At 52.2% G+C, this 19,231-nt stretch overlaps 1 protein-coding gene across 3 annotated transcripts in view; it reads left to right on the top strand.

The window, feature by feature from the left end:
* Window positions 1-19,231, top strand: part of C9H1orf210 (chromosome 9 C1orf210 homolog) — a 542,874-nt gene that overhangs the window by 240,661 nt on the left and 282,982 nt on the right. For all 3 annotated transcript variants that reach the window (XM_063939312.1, XM_063939313.1, XM_063939314.1), the window contains one exon: window positions 4,500-4,588. The gene's annotated coding sequence lies outside the window, so the exon portion shown is untranslated. The remainder of the gene's footprint in view (window positions 1-4,499; window positions 4,589-19,231) is intronic.

Raw genomic sequence — 19,231 nt, 5'->3', positions numbered from 1 at the left:
TATTAGAGGGTGCACCGCCGGAGGGGCGTGTCTAGCACCGCTTTTTGGGCGTGTCTAGCGACGCTTTTTGGGCATATCTAGCACCGCCCAGGGGCGTGTCTATCACTATTTCACATTCCCTCAGTAAAATCACATGGCGTAAACTAATTTCTCCCTAGTTTCTAATAAAGTAAATATAATACACCCTAGAGAAATAAAATAAAACATAATAGTGTGACCATCAGCTGGTACTGACTGCCCGCTATGGCATAACCCTTAGTCATAGCTGCCGCTGCACCCTATTGCTGCTTACAGTTCCTCAACCTATCCCTGACCCAGTGGCGGGACTAGAGAGTGGTGAGCCTAGGTGCATATACATTCCACCCACACACACCCCACCCCTTGTACCGCCCAGCACCAACACACTGATTTTGAGTGGGACACTCAGAAAATAACGGGAGCTTTAGGGAGGCAAACGAGTTTTAATTTAACACAAGTAAAGTACAAAATTTACACATGTGCCATTAGACCCACATCTGCCTCTTTCTATGCCATCAGACTCCTCGTCCACAGGACACAGGTCCCCATGTCCACCAGTTACCCCTTATTCACATTACGTCACACGGTATGAACTGAAATTCACATTATGCCACACAGTATGAGCCAAAATTTATATTACGGCACGCGGTATGAGCATAAATTCACATTACGCCACACGGTATGAGCTGAAATTCACATTACGCCACACGGTATGAGCAGACATTTATATTAAGCCACACGGTATGAACGTAAATTCACATTATGCCACACAGTATGAGCCAAATTCACATTACGCCACACAGCATGAGCGGAAAATCACATTACGCCACATAGCATGAGCGGAAATTCACATTACGCCACACGGTATGAGTGTAAATTCACATTACGCCACACAGTATGCGCCAAATTCACATTACGCCACATGATATGAACCACATTCACATTACGCCACGCGGTATTAGCCAAATTCACATTACACCACATGGTATGCCCCAGTGCCAGATACCCTTAAAACCCCTCTCAGGAAACTACTAAGAGCTTGGCTCAGCTAATATATTTTTAAACCCTTCTTTTCTGTGCTTTAAGTTTTTTTCCCTGAGTACACTTACAGATTTATTTATTTTTTTTACATTTTTTTTTTGGGGGGGGGACAACTTCATGTACAGTATATATATAAAAACAGGAACAGGCTCAGCTGAAGCACAGCAGTGGTTTACTTACTTTAGTCACTGACTGAGCTGAGCGTGGCAGTCTCTGAACCATCTGTGTTGAGCTGAATTTTGCCTCCGGGTCCTCGTCCTCGACTCCACCAGAGAGGAACGCGTTGCTGTGCGGCTATGGTAGCAGTGGCACGCAATAGAGAGAGTGTGAGGTCAGGCAGGCGGGCGGCGTGATGTCACTTTGTGGCGCGGGGCGAAGCTTTGTACTTCAGTGCACCGCATCGCATCCACTGTCACCCAGTGCAGCCGCCGGTCAGTCCCAGACAGTCAGTTCTGACTCCTGACTGTGCGGCGGGCACGGCGGGTGCAGCGGGGGAGGGAGGAGGAACAGGCATGAGCAGCATGTGATCACTGTGCTGCAGGCGTGCGGGGGGTGCCGGACATTAGGGGGTGCCAGTGTGCACCAGGCACCCCCCGTGCGCACGCCTATGCCCCTGAAGTTGTGCCCCTAGTAGTTGTGCCCCCTGTAGATGTGCCTCTTGTAGCTGTGCACCCTGTATGGGCCCCCAGTAGTAGTGCCCCTTGTAGCTGTGCACCCTGTATGGGCCCCCAGTAGTAGTGCCCCTTGTAGCTGTGCACCCTGTATGGGCCCCCAGTAGTAGTGCCCCTTGTAGCTGTGCACCCTGTATGGGCCCCCAGTAGTAGTGCCCCTTGTAGCTGTGCACCCTGTATGGGCCCCCAGTAGTAGTGCCCCTTGTAGCTGTGCCCTCTGTAGTAGCGCCGCTTTGAAACCCTAAAAGAAAAATCACATGACGTCTCTCGCATAGCAGCGCCGCACTGACACTAAGGGTCAATTTTGACCTCTAGCGTGAGTCAGCGACACGGCTGCAGCGGCCGCACACGGCGCTTGCTGCAGCCGGGAGTGGGGAGGGAGGGTGGATAATTAGTAGCGGCTCTTGCCACGGGTTCACTACGGCTGGCCGGCGGTCGGGCTCCCGGCGACCAGCATCCCGGCGCCGGGAGCCCGACCGCCGGCTTACCGACAGCGTGGCGAGCGCAAATGTGCCCCTTGCGGGCTCGCTGCGCTTGCCACGCTACGGGCACGGTGGCGCGCTACGCGCGCCACACTATTTTATTCTCCCTCTATGGGGGTCGTGGACCCCCACGAGGGAAAATAAGTGTCGGTATGCCGGCTGTCGGTATGCCGGCTGTCGGTATGCCGGCTGTCGGGCTCCCGGCGCCGGTATACTGAGCGCCGGGAGCCCGACCGCCGGCATACAGAAGATTACCCCTTGCCACAGCGGCACCCTCAGGGTAGCGGCGCCCTGGGCAAAAAGCCTGCTTGCCCGTGGCAAGAGCCGCTACTGAGTGTTGCAGTACATATTCAGTGTATTAGAAATGTGTTGGACATTCCTGGTCGGTTACAGGGGTTTGGCTAGTCAAACGCAGATGTAATGTAGTATAGGCGTGTATCTGGAGTGATATGGGTGTGTTGCTGATAGTGGTTGCATATAGAGACGTAGAATTGGAGGCCACACTCAGACGGATGATCTGCACCTAGCATAGGGCTGGTGAAAGTGTCAATGGTGCGACAGATGGTGGCGTCTAAAGATGCACAAAGCATGATGCATCTGTAGACATTGAAAGGGGGCGTCTCAGTCCTTGCACATTCAGATGCATGGATGTACACCAGGGAAGGGCATTGTAGCAGCATTAACATAAAGTCACAGACACAGCTGCAGCAAAAGACAAAAGGAAGGCCGTGACTGCCTCTGACTCAGAATCAGGCCCTATGAGGAGGGATCCCACCCCCTCCACAGACCCCGCCCCCATTAGGGCTGCTTACAGAAATTTCCCGGGCTGGTTTTCCATCCCAATCCGCCCCTGTCCACCATGCACCACATGCTGGTGTCCACGTTTATAGGCATCACAATGAAGCTTCAACCAATAGATTTTAGAAGCTAAAATGCCGGTATTAGTCTATTAGTTTGGGGATTTCTGTGTCGGTTTTGTGTTCAGTTTTCAAAACGACTGTTAGTAATCCAGGGATCCTGTAGTCGTCAGTGTAAAAGAAGGGAAAGGGGGGACATGATAGAAACTTTCAAATATATCAAGGGTTTTAACAAAGTCCTGGAGGGAAACAATCTTCAAATGAAGAGAAGCAATAGGACACGAGGACATGCACTGAGACTGGAGGGGGGAGGTTCAGGGGATATTTGAGGAAAAATTACTTCACAGAAAGGGTAGTGGACAAGTGGAATGGCCTCCCATCAGAGGTGGTAGAGGCTAAGACAGTAGAGCAATTTAAACATGCATGGGATAGACATAAGGATCTCCTTACAAAGAAATAAGGATCAAATAAGGTTTCAGATAAAAATGTGGTAAAAAAAGGGGCAGACTAGATGGGCCAAGTGGTTCTTATCTGCCGTCACATTCTTTGTTTCTATGTTTAAAAGTGCTGATATTTGGTCAATACCTGTATTCGGTTTTATAGCTGATTTTATAGTCTGATTTGCAAAATTTAATAAAAATCAACTAAAAATACACCCAAAACCCCAAATCGACCAAAATTACCCTTTAGTAATTAAATATACCACAGAATATTTACCCTGAAATACTGTTGATGTTGACTGATTTTAAATCAATATAAAATCAATCTTTGGTCAATTTTACGCTCTGAAAATGTCATACAAATGTACTGATTTCTTTTATATATTATTATGGGGGTCATTCCGAGTTGATCGCTAGCTGCATTTGTTCACAGCGCAGCGATCAGGCTAAAAAATGGCAGTTCTGCGCACACGTGGCGTATGGGCACAACGAACGATGTAGTTTTGCACAGGGTCTAGCAATGCATTTCAGTCGCACTGGTTGCCGCAGAGTGATTGACATGAAGTGGGCGTTTCTGTGTGGCAACTGACCATTTTCAGGGAGTGTTTGGAAAAACGCAGGCGTGACTGGGCGAATGCTGGGCGGGTTTGTGACTTCAAATCTGGAACTGAATAGTCTGAAGTGATCGCAAGCGCTGAGTAGGTTTTGAGCTATTCTGAAACTACAAAAAAAAATTTTTTTGCAGGCGCTCTGCGATACAACCATTCGCACTTCTGCTAAGCTAAAATACACTCCCAGTGGGCGGCTGCATAGCGTTTGCACGGCTGCTAAAAACTGCTAGCGAGCGATCAACTCAGAATGACCCCCTATATACCTATGATTATGATGCGCTTTTTCAGTCTTCAGAAATACAGGCAATGGCTTTCTGACATCTTTGAGGACAAAGTCATTTTAGGAGGAGAAAAATGTTCTTCAATTGTTTCTTTCCAGCTGCTGCGTGAATCACCATGAAGCTCCTCCTGTACGTGGCTCTTCTCTTCTCACCAGTCGCTGCTTCCCACTGTGCATTCAGCAGTCAGGTAGGACCTGTTCACTATACAGCTCAGGAGATGGCAGGAGTCAGGACTGAAGACCGCAATGACTAATGACATTCCTAAGAACAGAACGCGGTGCTGTAAAACACAGCAGCCAATCAGATGGCTTCTTTTGTTGTGTGATATGTGCAGGAAATAAATGACAGCTTAAATACATTTGGCTGCTGCAGGTTACAGCGACTTTTGCTTGTGCAGCAGCTCTCAGAAACAGCCCCTAATATGATGATGCAAGAAGACATTGGGCCGGGTTCTGAGCCATACGCAGCCGATGTTCCTGTAGCTGAACGATTATTTGCAACTACGTAGAAAACCCCTATGGTGCGGACAGAGGGCCTAATTAGACTGGATCGCTGCAGCAGCAATCACAGTCTGAAGCCCTTTGGGGAGGCCCAGTGAGATGGTAAAAGCATCTCAGGGCTGCAATCGCCCCTGCCTGATTGACAGGCAGTGGCGGTCATGGGGCGGGAGGGGGCAAACCAACGGCATTAGAACGCCGTTGGTGGGGCACAGTCCGGACAATGCAGATGTGTCCAGACCACTGTGGGGGCGGACCGCAGCACACGCAGCCGCAGCAACCTGGGACATGGCGGGTAGCCGCCTGCCAGCGAACTAGCCCTGTGCTGGGCATACCCCTGCATGTCAAAGTAACTGATCATAGATGTGCTAAATTTAGCACATCTACAATCAGATCTGAATTACCCCCAGAGTGGTACGCACAAAGGTGATGTTGTGTTCCAGCCAAATGGTATCAATATGTAGCGGAACCAGAGCCGGCCCTAGGCATAGGCAAACTAGGCAAATGCCTAGGGCATTTGGTATGCCTAGGGGCACAAGCAGCTTCTGCTGATTAAAATGATATGTGGCATGCCTGTATTCTGTGTGTGATTGCGGCTGTATCTGCATACAAAATGCTACATTACACTGTCACAAAAGGAGCCCGACATTAGCATAGCTGGCTGGGAGCTGCCAGCTGACTTGCGCTAGGCATCTGCTGTATAGTGTGTTGAGGCAGAATGTATGATGACACATCTGTATCAAAGCAGAGGCAGGGGTCACAGTGTTAGCGGCCATGTGAGTGCTGTGTGCGGGTGGGTTAGTTGTGCAGTGGTGTTCAGCATATGTGTAAGGGGAATTATGAGTATAAGGGCATTAATAAAGGTTGGCATAATGTGTAAGGTGCATTATGTTTATAATGACATTAATAATGTGTGTCATATGTGTAAGGGACATTACTGTGTGGTATTATATGTATAAATGCATTACTAATGTGTGGCATTATGTGTATAGGTGCTCTACTGTGTGACGTAACGTATAGAAAGGGCACTGCTGTGTGGTCTAATGTGAATTAAGAGCAATATGGTGTGGTGTAATGTGAATAAGGAGCAATTCAGTGTGATGTAATGTGAATAAGAGGCACTACTGTGAGGAATAACGTATATAAGGTAAAGTGGTACTACTGTGTGATGTAACATGAATAAGGAACACTATCACATGATAAAATGTGAATAAAGTTTCACTACTGTGTGGCCTAATTTGAATTGGGGGTACAATTGTGTGGCCAACACCCTTCCCAGCAAGAACACGCCCCTTTTTGCGCTGTGAGCCAAATGTGCTCACTGTTCATATATAAAATAGAAGCACCAAAATGAGGACTGCTATGGGTGAAGGGTGATGGTGCTTGGAAAGGGGTGCAGGGTCAGAGGCGGTACCAGCGGTGATGCTATGGGGCACCAGCCAAAATCTTGCCTAGGGCATCCTATTGGTTAGGGCCGGCTCTGAGCGGAACAGTGATGGACGTTCCTGGGCGGTGATTGGGAGGGGGAGAGTAGTGCACATAGAAGCGGCCCGTTCAGTGGGCGGGTTATGGGAGTGTCGCAGTCATGTCAGCCATAAGCATAGGAGGCCATGGTTAGACGGAGAACTTGCACCAGCCATAGCAGGTGGGAGCAGCTCAGTCCCTGCATATTGGGCCACACGGTTGTACACAAGGGAAGGAGATTGTAGCGGCATTTGCAGAAACTCACAGATGGGCGACCGTCAATACATGCTCCATGGAATCTGCCCCATCATGTGGTAACAAAGGCTGATGATGAACTATTCTGAGAGGCAATAGGTGACAGATCCTATATCAGGAACCTAAAGTATTTTAGTTAAGAGGGCGTTAGGTACACCTATGTGATGTGTCCACAAGATGATGAATCCATAAGAGCCACTGAATGTTAGATGTCACCTGTAACCAGATACTATATAGGAAAGTACATTGTGTTACTGGCATCTGGGGCAGAAGTTGGGAATTTGCTTGGAAATCCAGTATAGATGGGAGGTCTATTCATAACTTAATGGAGAAACTCAATATTCTGAGCAATAACGTCTCTGGGAAACTGCTGGTGAATATTTAACCAAGCTTTGGCCATGTTCTCTGGGGCATAACATCTTGTGAATCCGTATCTCATAGGCTGCTTGGGACTAATGCCATTCTGGAGCTTGGTGAGTCCGACTGCATGGCAGTCCCCATAGAAACTTATGGGAGCTGCTTTGCTGTCGGAATGGAAGGTCACTCCTTTTTAACCTGGGGATGCTTAATATTTGCATAACCTCACCCCCTCTGAAAACTGATGTTTTAATGGTATAACCTGCAAATATACTTTAATAAATATTTCTCTAACGTCCTAAGTGGATGCTGGGGACTCCGTAAGGACCATGGGGAATAGCGGCTCCGCAGGAGACTGGGCACATCTAAAGAAAGCTTTAGGACTATCTGGTGTGCACTGGCTCCTCCCCCTATGACCCTCCTCCAAGCCTCAGTTAGATCTCTGTGCCCGAACGAGAAGGGTGCACACTAGGGGCTCTCCTGAGCTTCTTAGTGAAAGTTTTAGTTTAGGTTTTTTATTTTCAGTGAGACCTGCTGGCAACAGGCTCACTGCATCGAGGGACTAAGGGGAGAAGAAGCGAACTCACCTGCGTGCAGAGTGGATTGGGCTTCTTAGGCTACTGGACATTAGCTCCAGAGGGACGATCACAGGCCCAGCTTGGATGGGTCCCAGAGCCGCGCCGCCGGCCCCCTTACAGAGCCAGAAGGCAGAAGAGGACCGGAAAATCGGCAGGAGAAGACGTCCTGTCTTCAACAAGGTAGCGCACAGCACTGCAGCTGTGCGCCATTGCTCTCAGCACACTTCACACTTCGGTCACTGAGGGTGCAGGGCGCTGGGGGGGGGGCGCCCTGAGACGCAATAAAAACACCTTGGATGGCAAAAAATGCATCACATATAGCTCCTGGGCTATATGGATGCATTTAACCCCTGCCAGAATACATAGAAAAATGGGAGATAAGGCCGCCGAGAAGGGGGCGGAGCCTATCTCCTCAGCACACTAGCGCCATTTTCCCTCACAGCTCCGTTGGAGGGAAGCTCCCTGGCTCTCCCCTGCAGTCACTACACTACAGAAAGGGTTAAAAAAGAGAGGGGGGCACTAATTAGGCGCAGTATTAACTATACAGCAGCTATAAGGGGAAAAACACTTATATAAGGTTATCCCTGTATATATATAGCGCTCTGGTGTGTGCTGGCAAACTCTCCCTCTGTCTCCCCAAAGGGCTAGTGGGGTCCTGTCCTCTATCAGAGCATTCCCTGTGTGTGTGCTGTATGTCGGTACTTTTGTGTCGACATGTATGAGGAGAAAAATGATGTGGAGACGGAGCAGATTGCCTGTAATAGTGATGTCACCCCCTAGGGGGTCGACACTCGACACCTGAGTGGATGAACTGTTTGAAGGAATTACGTGACAGTGTCAGCTCTGTATAAAAGACAGTGGTTGACATGAGACAGCCGGCTACTCAGCTTGTGCATGTCCAGACGTCTCATAGGCCGTCAGGGGCTCTAAAGCGCCCGTTACCTCAGATGGCAGATATAGACGCCGACACGGATACTGACTCCAGTGTCGACGGTGAAGAGACGAATGTGACTTCCAGTAGGGCCACACGTTACATGATTGAGGCAATGAAAAATGTTTTACACATTTCTGATAATACGAGTACCACCAAAAAAAGGGGTATTATGTTCGGTGAGGAAAAACTACCTGTAGTTTTCCTGAATCTGAGAAATTAAATGAGGTGTGTGATGCGTGGGTTTCCCCCGATAACAACTGATAATTTCTAAAATGTTATTGGCATTATATCCTTTCCCGCCAGAGGTTAGGGTGCGTTGGGAAACACCCCCTAGGGTGGATAAAGCGCTCACACGCTTGTAAGGGCTCTACCTTCGCCTGAGATGGCCGCCCTTAAGGATCCTGCTGATAGAAAGCAGGAGGGTATCCTAAAAGGTATTTACACACATACTGGTGTTATACTGCGACCAGCAATCGCCTCAGCCTGGATGTGCAGTGCTGGGTTGGCGTGGTCGGATTCCCTGACTGAAAATATTGATACCCTAGATAGGGACAGTATATTTTTGCCTATAGAGCATTTAAAAGATGCATTTCTATATATGCGTGATGCACAGCGGAATATTTGCCGACTGGCATCAAGTCTAAGCGCGTTGTCCATTTCTACCAGTAGAGGGTTATGGACACGTCAGTGGTCAGGTGATGCGTATTCCAAACGGCATTTGGAAGTATTGCTTTATTAAGGGAGGAGTTATTTGGGGTCGGTCTTTCAGACCTGGTGGCCACGGCAACAGCTGGGAAATCCACGTTTGTACCCCAGGTCGCCTCTCAACATGAGAAGACGCCGTATTATCAGGCGCAGTCTTTTCGTGGACAAGCGGGCAAAAGGTTCCTCATTTCTGCCCCGTGACAGAGGGAGAGGAAAAAGGCTGCAGAAATCAGCCAGTTCCCAGGAACAGAAGAAGAGAGTATTGACTGCATAGGAGAGAAAAGAGTTAAACATCTGGGGAGGGGTGGACCTAGCTGTAAGGAAAGTACAGCCTTTTTTAAGGGGAGGGCTTGATATATATAGGGAAGGCAAAGCCATTTTAAGTCTCTTGGTGATTTGGTTTGGTGAGTGCTGCAGTGCAAGCAAAAAATTTTGTTTTTCCTTGGCTTTTGCTGTACACATAGGTTATTCATAGTCCATCTGTGGTGATTCCCCTCTCCAGAGAACCCCTCACTATTTATACCCTCTCACCTGGTTTGCCTGCTAACATGTCTGCTAGGCCCCGACGCGTGCTAAGGGCCCCGGCTCGGTTCAGCGGCTCGGACGTCCGAGCGGGCCCTGAGGCGGCGGTGGGCGGCCTGAGGGACGGGGCTCCGTCCCCTAGGGCCTCTACACTCACGGCCGCAGGCAGCGCGGACGGGGGCCGGGCGGGCTCGCCGCCGGGGGCCGGGATGGGCACTTCGGCTGGACGAGGACGGCGTGGGGGACCGGTGGTCCTTTCAGGCCACCCGAGGATCAGCGGGCGGCGGCCGTCCCCTCCGGGGGCCGCCGTACCCGGGAGCAGGTCGGGCGCCCGCGGGCGCGCGCGCTGCGGTGAGCGCCCGGGAGCGGCAGACAGTGACTCTCCTTCCTCGCCGCGGCCGAGTGTTCGTGCCGGGCGGGGGGAGAGGACAGGTGCGGGAGCAGGCGGTCGCCGCGCGGGGCCTATGCAGGAGCCTCGCGCGGCGGCCGAAGAGGCAGATCAATGCGGGAGATCGTTGGCGGGAGGACGTGGGACACGCGCCCGAGGCGCGCGCGCGCCCACGCTCGTTCCGGACGCCGCGGGCCGCGCACGTGCGCGCGCAGCGGGGCCAAATACACACAGATCACCCGCTTCTTCTCCCCGGATGCCGGTAGACGGCAGGGAGAGGGAGCACATGAGGGGGGTGCAGCGTATGCCTCAAGTAGGCAACGCTGGGCGCATGGAGAGGGCAGTAGGAAGAGGGGGTACAGCATCAGCGGCAAGGGATGGCCGGGGCCAGCGGGCGGGTGCACCCTCCGCGGGCCAGGTGACACGCGGGGGAGCACGCGCGGGGAGGCAGCAGGTCCCCATGAATACCGCGGGGCACAGCGGGACCCGCGGCAGGAAGGGAGACAGGGAGTGGGTCAGCGGCCGCAGGGTCGCGGCACGGGCTGCTGAGCCCGACAGTGGGTCCTCCGCAGGACCAGGGGATTTTTCTGCTTCCCCGGAGAGGGAAGAAGTAGACTCAGAATTTGAGAGTGGTGGGGCTGTCCGGGGTGCACTTGCCTTCGGTTTAGAGCACGAGGAGCAGGGTCCCCGGGGCGCGTCAGGCGGTCGGTGGGCGCGGGCTCGCGCCCAACCAAGGACCGGCCGTCCATCGGGCGGCGTTTCCGCGGGTCGCGCCGCACGGGTTCCCCCTGGGGCCATGGCGTCGGCGCTGGCCACGGTGGTGGAGGCTCTGGGGCCGTTAGCAGCAGTGGCCTCCCCTAGGGCAAGGACGGAGGTTGGCCAGTCTGCGGGACGCAGGGGGTCTGGCGATCGAAGGGCATCAGCGGCGCAGCGAGTAGCACGGGCCTGCCGAGAGCTGGGGGCCGCCGCGGCGGAGCTGGAGCTAGGGCCAGAACGGGAGCAGCGGGGGCGCACAGTCACTGCGCATTCCGCACGGGGTGCCCGGCGTGCGCCGCAAGCGCGGGCCGGGCCCTCTTCTGTTTTGTCTTCCACAGAGGGCCGAAGTGAAAGAGATTGGGCGGATTTCGTGGCGGACGATGATTGGACGGAAGAAAACGAAGGATCCGGGTCGGAGAGGTCGATGGCATCCGGTGAGTTGGTACAGTCTATATCAGTTTCCACCACGAGCTCGAGTTCGCGAAGCTCTTCGTCCTCCTCGTCCTCCTCTTCTTTAGCGTCGCAGGCGTCCGACGCGGATAGTACTGCTAGGGCAAGGAGGGAGGCCGAGAAACTTGCCAAAAGGGCGGCAAAGCAGCAGAAGAGGCGCAAGCGATGCAGGCGAATGAGTGTAGAGGAGCGTAGGGCAAAGAAGCGGCGCGATCTGCCGGGGGTAGTGCGCTGCGAGTACACCGCAGTTATGAGGGGGCTGCGAGATAGCTGCCGCAAGAAGATACGTAGGGGTGACTTCGTGGACTTATTCGTCTTGACTAGGGCCATGAAGAGGGACTACAAAGCGGCGGCCGCTAAGACGGGCATGGGGACAGAAGCTTTCCGGTCTTTTGATAATTGGCTGGCCGGTTTCTGGGTGTTTGCGGCATGCTATTTGGAGGATAGGCCGGAAGAACACATGAATATTATCCGGTACCTGCATCTCGTGCATGACATGTAGCGCACGTCCGCGGGCTCGGAATGGCGGCAGTATGACCAAGAGTTTCGGGAGAAACAGGATGGGCTGCGGGTCATGGATTTTGGTTTCAAAGATGTGGAGGTCTGGCTCAAAGTGACCCGGGCATCACAACAAGAGGCGGAGCCCCAGAAACAGGGAACAGGTGTGCGTCGCGCGGGGTCATCAGCCCAGGGGGCGGTCGCGGACGGAGGAATTGCCAGGACAGGCGGATTGGCCGCTCGCGGGGGCGGGCGGTCCGCTACTCGGGGGAAATGCTTCGCGTTTAACAGCGGAACATGTTCCTATGGCAAGCAGTGTCGGTTTCGTCACTCCTGCCAGCATTGTGGAGGAGCCCACCCAGCCTCCTCTTGTTTTAAAGGGGGGCGACAGGGAAACAGGGGAAAGCAGGCTTACTCGAAGCAGGCCGCGAGCGGGACCGCTCAGCAGAGCCCCAACGCCAGTTAAGTTGGAAACGATGGGCAAATGGTTGGATATGTATCCAAATAGAACGGATGCGAAGTTTTTGTTAGAAGGTTTTAAGTTTGGTTTTCGCTTGCCTGTTGCAAGCGAGGTATCAGTGCGGGCACAGAGAAACCTCCAGTCTGCACGGGCATTGCCGACTGTCCTGCGGGAGAAAGTAGATAAGGAGGTCAGGTTGGGCAGGATGGAGGGGCCTTTTAGATCACCCCCGGTGGATGACTTGGTCATCTCCCCGGTCGGGGTGGTTCCGAAGAAGACCCCGGGCGCTTTTCGGCTCATACAGCATCTGTCTTACCCGCCAGGGGCGTCAGTCAACGACGCAATACCACCGGCTTATTGCTCGGTGGTGTATCAGTCATTTGACGAGGCGCTAGAGATGGTCCGCAGCTACGGGAGCGGGGCCCTCATGGCTAAGATCGATGTTGAGTCAGCCTTTAGATTATTGCCATTGCATCCTGACTCATTCCGTTTCATGGGTTTCCGGATTGGGACGGAGTATTTCATCGACAAATGTCTGCCGATGGGATGTTCCGTTTCATGCTCATTTTTCGAACGCTTTAGCACTTTTCTTCATTGGTGTGTGGAGTCGACGTCAGGCGGCCACGGGGTTGCACATTACCTCGACGATTTCCTATGCGCGGGTCCGGCGAACGACACAAGGTGCGCCGATTTGTTGTTTAGCACCCAGGCTCTCTTTTATCACTTCGGTGTTCCTGTAGCCGGGGACAAAACGGAGGGTCCGGACTCCTGTTTATCGTTCTTGGGGATTGAAATTGACACAGTGGCGGGGGAGTGTCGCTTGCCTCAGGACAAAGTGTCGAAGCTCCGCGAAACCATTTGCCGGTTCAAAGGCTCGCGTAAGGTCACGCTGCGTCAGGCGCAGTCCTTGCTGGGCATGCTTAACTTCGCTTGTCGGGTAATTCCGATGGGCAGGGTTTTCTGCCGGAAGCTCGAAAGGGCAACGGCAGGGTGTGCCAGGCCTCATCATTTCGTTCGATTGTCCTCTGAATTAAAAAGGGATCTGGCCGTATGGGCTTCGTTCCTGGAGGATTTCAACGGGGTGAACATATGGCAAGCGCCAGCCGTAGACAGCGACCGGTTGCAGCTGTTTACCGATGCCGCAGGTGCCTACGGATTTGGTTGTTTTTTGGAGGGATCGTGGTGTGTGGCATCTTGGCCGGAAAGCTGGCATAGTGAGGGTCTTACAAGAGATCTGTTGCTACTGGAGCTTTTTCCCATTATGGTAGCTCTGGAAGTTTGGGGCGACCGGTTGGCTAATCGCAGCATAGTGTTTAGATGCGACAATCTGGGCGTAGTGCATGCGATTAATAACCAGAGGGCGAAATCGCTAGTGGTTCTGAGGGTGCTCGGGCAGTTGCTTCTGACATGCTTGCGTAGGAATCTATGGTTCCGGGCGCAGCATGTTCCCGGTTTGGAAAACGAAATCGCAGATGCATTGTCGCGGGGACAGTGGGAGAGGTTTTGGGTTTTGGCACCCGAGGCCGAAGAGCAGGGTTTTCACTGTCCTGATTATGTTTGGCAGGTGATCGGGCCGGACTGGAAGGTCTAGCGTTGCGGTCAGTAGCGCCGGCCACGCTCAAGGCGTACGGACAAGCGTGGAGCGAGTGGGAGGAGTTTGTCCAGGGTCGTCAGCATCAAGGTAAGAGCAAGCATCGGCTGATGCTTTCTTTTATGTGGCAGCTCTACGTTTCCGGTAGGTCACGAGCGGTGGTGTCCCGGTACTTGGCTGGCGTCTCATTCTTCTGCAAGCTGCGAGGCGTCCCGGATGTAACGAAAAGCGAGGTTCTACGGAAGGCTATGAAAGGGTGGGCGCGAGTTGCGCCGACGCCGCCAGATAGGAGGCGGCCCATCGATGCGGCTTTGTTGCCGGCCGTCATCGAGGCGGTGGGGCGAGTAGCGTCGTCCAGGTTTGAGGCGCTTTTGTTCCGTTTAGCCTTCTCGATGGCTTACCACGGGGCTTTTCGAGTTTCTGAGTTGGTAGCGCCTTCCAAGAGGTCGGAATCGCGCATGCTGGTCGGGGACGTGGTAGTGGGTGAGAGGTCCTTGCTGTGCAGATTGCGGCGCTCCAAGACGGATCAAGTGGGGAGAGGGCGCTGGGTTACGATGGTTCCAGCGCTAGAAGAAAGCGTTTGCCCAGTGGGTCTGGCAATGCAATATGTGGTAGTGCGACCCGCTAAGGAGGGGTCATGGCTATTGCATTATGACGGGCTGCCAGTCACAAAATACCAGTTCCGGTGGATGCTGGGTCGCTGTCTGACGGGCTTGGGCCTCTCGCCTGCTGCTTTCGGTACCCATTCCTTTCGGATAGGCGCGGCGACGTCGGCAGCTGCGGCGGGTTTCTCCAGAACTGAGATCCAGGCGGTGGGGCGATGGAAGTCGTCCAGTTACAGGCGATATATTCGCCCCGTCACGTGAGAGGGCGCCCGGCGCTTGGGGCATTGTTAAATTGCAATTCGTTATGCTGTTTCAGTTCTGTGTTTTATGGAGTTGTGCGTTTGTTAATGTTTGTTCCCCCTTTTTTATCCTACTCAGGGATTAGCTACTCGCCGTTGCCGGCATGAGTCGGCAGCGGGGGTCTGGAGTTATTTGCGATTTTTTTGCCTGACTTGTCGGACTAAATTCTAATCTATAATTCGGCTAATTTGGTCTAATCAGAGTCCCTCAGCAGGTCTTTACGTTTCACCTCCAGCTGAGTTATTACATGTGTTTCCCATTTTATACCCCCCCCCCCCCTGTTTTTATTTCGTTTAATTTTATTTGATCTTCCCCCTTTTGTGTCTTTAACTTGCACTTCTAAATTGGCAACGAAGTATGGTGCAGTCGGCTAGGCCGTGACTGCTGCAATAGCGAGTCCTAAAGTTTTCTTTTTTGGCAGATCCTTCAGTATAAACAATGAATAAGCCTCTTAGTAATCAATTCTACCCCTCTTTTTCCCTTCAGGATGGTTGGAAGACAATTTGACCATTTGGGTGGTTGGCCACTCTTACATTTACTGGGCGGCCAGGTTTGTGGCCTCGGAAGGGTCGCAGGCATTGTTTGGAATACAGGGTGTCAGATGGCTTGGCTGGCGCGGAATGATGTGGGGTGAGCTGAAGAGTAGGTTAGTGAGTCAGGCCAGCAAGCATGGAGTCCCTAAAGTTTTGGTTGTCCATCTAGGTGGCAACGACTTGGGGAAGAGGACATCCTTGGAGCTGCGGTGGGCCATGATACAGGATCTGGCAAGTGTGACCGCGCAATGGACCAATTGTGTGTTGGTTTTTTCCATGATGGTGCCGAGATTGTGTTGGAGGGGTGTGGCGGATGGTCGCCGGATTGATGAGGCCCGGAAAAAGGTGAACGGAGCAGTGGCAAAGTGGGTGCTGTCCCACGGTGGGAGGGTGGTTCGCCACCCGAGGATACGGTTCAGAGACAGCCACCTTTTCCGGCGCGATGGAGTACATCTATCCGATGAGGGGATGATGTTTTTTCTGGAGGATCTGGGTTTCGCTTTGCAGGAGGTAGGGTAGGTTTATGGTGGCGGTGCGAAAGACTTTGGGGATGAGTCTTTCGCTGTTGGCGGAAAAGAACGGCAGTTTCGTATGGTAGAGAAAACTGTAGTGTTTTACAGTTGGTTTGTGGTTTAGGTGCACTCACCTCCATCGACTTATGGCCGCTTGACCACCCGTCCGGGAAGGCAGCGGCAGGGCACCCAGGAGCGGTGGGTAGTCACTGTGGGGGTTGAGTTGTCACCTATTACCGGTTTATGGTAAGCTTTTAGTAAATTTATAGGATTGAGTTATTTAAGTTTAATTTAGATTAAGTGAGCCGTTCTTTTGGGCCGCCACCATATGCCAGCTGGAGCGGCATATTAAATTAATCTCTTCTATTACAGGTTTCCTAATGGTTAGGGACAAATAAATAGCTAGCAATTTTCTGCCAAATTCAAGTCTCAGTGTCGTTATTTCTGGTTATGGTTATGAATGCTTTACTTTCAAAGAAAGGGGTCCACCAAATATCACTAAGATGTTTAACCCTCTCCCGCCTCTGCCAAGCCCTCAGTATACGCTGGGGCTTTACAAGCAGAATCAGGCACGGTGGGGGGCCCGTCTCAATGAATTTCAGCGCGCAGTGGGCTCACTCGCAAGTAGACCCCTGGATCCTTCAGGTGATATCTCAGGGGTACAAATTAGAATTCGAGACGTCTCCCCCTCGCCGTTTTCCTAAAGTCGGCTTTACCGATGTCTCCTTCTGACAGGGAGACAGTTTTGGAAGCCATTCACAAGCTGTATTCCCAGCAGGTGATAATCAAGATACCCCTCCTGCAACAGGGAACGGGGTATTATTCCACACTGTTGTGGTACCGAAGCCGGACGGCTCGGTGAGACTGATTCTAAATCTAAAATCTTTGAACACTTACATACAGAGGTTCAAATTCAAGATTGAGTCACTCAGAGCAGTGATTGCGAACCTGGAAGAAGGGGACTACATGATGTCTCGGGTCATCAAGGATGCTTACCTTCATGTCAAAATTTACCCTTCTCACCAAGAGTACCTCAGGTTTATGGTACAGAACTGTCACTATCAGTTCAGACGCTGCCGTATGGATGGTCCACGGCACCCCGGGTCTTTACCAAGGTAATGGCCGAAATGATGATATTCCTTCGAAGGAAGTGAATTTTAGTTATCCCTTACTTGGACAATTCCCTGATAAGGGTAAGATCCAGGGAACAGTTGGAGGTCGGTGTAGCACTATCTCAGGTAGTGTTGCGGCAGCACGATTGGATTCTCAATATTCCAAAATCGCACCTGGTTCCGACGACGTGTCTTCTGTTCCTAGGGATGATCCTGGACACAGTCCAGAAAAAGGTGTTTCTCCCGGAGGAGAAAGCCAGGGAGTTATCCGAGCTAGTCAGGAACCTCCTAAAACCGAGCCAAGTCTCAGTGCATCAATGCACAAGGGTTCTGGGTAAAATGGTGGCTTCCTACGAAGCAATCCCATTCGGCAGATTCCACGCAAGAACTTTCCAGTGGGACCTGCTGGACAAATGGTCCGGGTCGCATCTTCAGATGCATCAGCGGATAACCCTGTCACCAAGGACAAGGGTGTCCCTCCTGTGGTGGTTGCAGAGTGCTCATCTTCTAGAGGGCCGCAGATTAGGCATTCAGGACTGGGTCCTGGTGACCACGGATGCCAGCCTGCGAGGCTGGGGAGCAGTCACACAGGGAAGGAATATCCAGGGCTTATGGTCAAGCCTGGAGACATCACTTCACATAAATATCCTGAAGCTAAGGGACATTTACAATGCTCTAAGCTTAGCAAGACCTCTGCTTCAAGGTCAGCCGGTGTTGATCCAGTCGGACAACATCACGGCAGTCACCCACGTAAACAGACAGGGTGGCACAAGAAGCAGGAGGGCAATGGCAGAAGCTGCAAGGATTCTTCGCTGGGCGGAAAATCATGTGATAGCACTGTCAGCAGTATTCATTCCGGGAGTGGACAACTGGGAAGCAGACTTCCTCAGCACGACCTCCACCCGGGAGAGTGGGGACTTCACCCAGAAGTCTTCCACATGATTAAAAACTCGACAGGTATTGCGCCAGGTCCAGGGACCCTCAGGCAATAAGCTGTAGACGCTCTGGTAACACCGTGGGTGTACCAGTCAGGGTATGTGTTCCCTCCTCTGCCTCTCATACCCAAGGTACTGAGATTGATAAGATGGAGAGGAGTAAGCACTATATTCGTGGTTCCGGATTGGCCAAGAAGGACTTGGTAACCGGAACTTCAAGAGATGCTCACGGAGGATCCGTGGCCTCTACCTCTAAGAAGGGACCTGCTCCAGCAAGGACCCTGTCTGTTCCAAGACTTACTGCGGCTGCGTTTGACGGCATGGCGGTTGAACGCCGGATCCTGAAAAAGGCATTCCGGATGAAGTCATCCCTATCCTGATCAAAGCCAGGAAGGATGTAACCGCAAAAACATTATCACCGCAATTGGCGAAAATATGTTGCGTGGTGCGAGGCCAGTAAGGCCCGACGGAGGAAATTCAACTGGGTCGATTCCTACATTTCCTGCAAACAGGAGTGTCTATGGGCCTGAAATTGGGGTCCATTAAGGTTCAAATTTCGGCCCTGTCAATTTCCTTCCAAAAAGAACTAGCTTCAGTCCCTGAAGTTCAGACGTTTGTAAAAGGGGTACTGCATATACAGCCTCCTTTTGTGCCTCCAGTCGCACTTTGGGATCCCAATGTAGTTTTGGGTTCCAAAAGTCACATTGGTTTAAACCTCTTAAATCTGTGGAGTTAAAATATCTCACATGGAAAGTGGTCATGCTGTTGGCCCTGGCCTGGGCCAGGCGCGTGTCAGAATTGGCGGCTTTATCCTGAAAAAGCCCTTATCTGATTTTCCATTCGGACAGGGCGGAATTGAGGACTCGTCCTCAGTTTCTCCCCAAGGTGGTTTCAGCGTTTCACCTGAACCAACCTATTGGTGGTGCCTGCGGCTACTAGGGACTTGGAGGCCTCCAAGTTGCTAGACGTTGTCAGTGCCCTGAAAATATATGTTTCCAGGACGGCTGGAGTCAGGAAATCTGACTCGCTGTTTATCCTGTATGCACCCAACAAGCTGGGTGCTCCTGCTTCTAAGCAGACTATTGCTCGTTGGATTTGTAGTACAATTCAGCTTGCACATTCTGTGGCAGGCCTGCCACAGCCAAAAATCTGTAAATGCCCACTCCACAAGGAAGGTGGGCTCATCTTTGGCGGCTGCCCGAGGGGTCTCGGCTTTACAACTTTGCCGAGCAGCTACTTGGTCAGGAGCAAATACGTTTGTAAAATTCTACAAAATTGATATCCTGGCTGAGGAGGACCTGGAGTTCTCTCATTTGGTGCTGCAGAGTCATCCGCACTCTCCCGCCCGTTTGGGAGCTTTGGTATAATCCCCATGGTC

The sequence above is a fragment of the Pseudophryne corroboree genome, chromosome 9 (genome assembly GCF_028390025.1).
Source record: "Pseudophryne corroboree isolate aPseCor3 chromosome 9, aPseCor3.hap2, whole genome shotgun sequence".
NCBI lineage: Eukaryota > Metazoa > Chordata > Amphibia > Anura > Myobatrachidae > Pseudophryne > Pseudophryne corroboree.
This window is presented reverse-complemented; position numbering and strand designations above follow the sequence as displayed.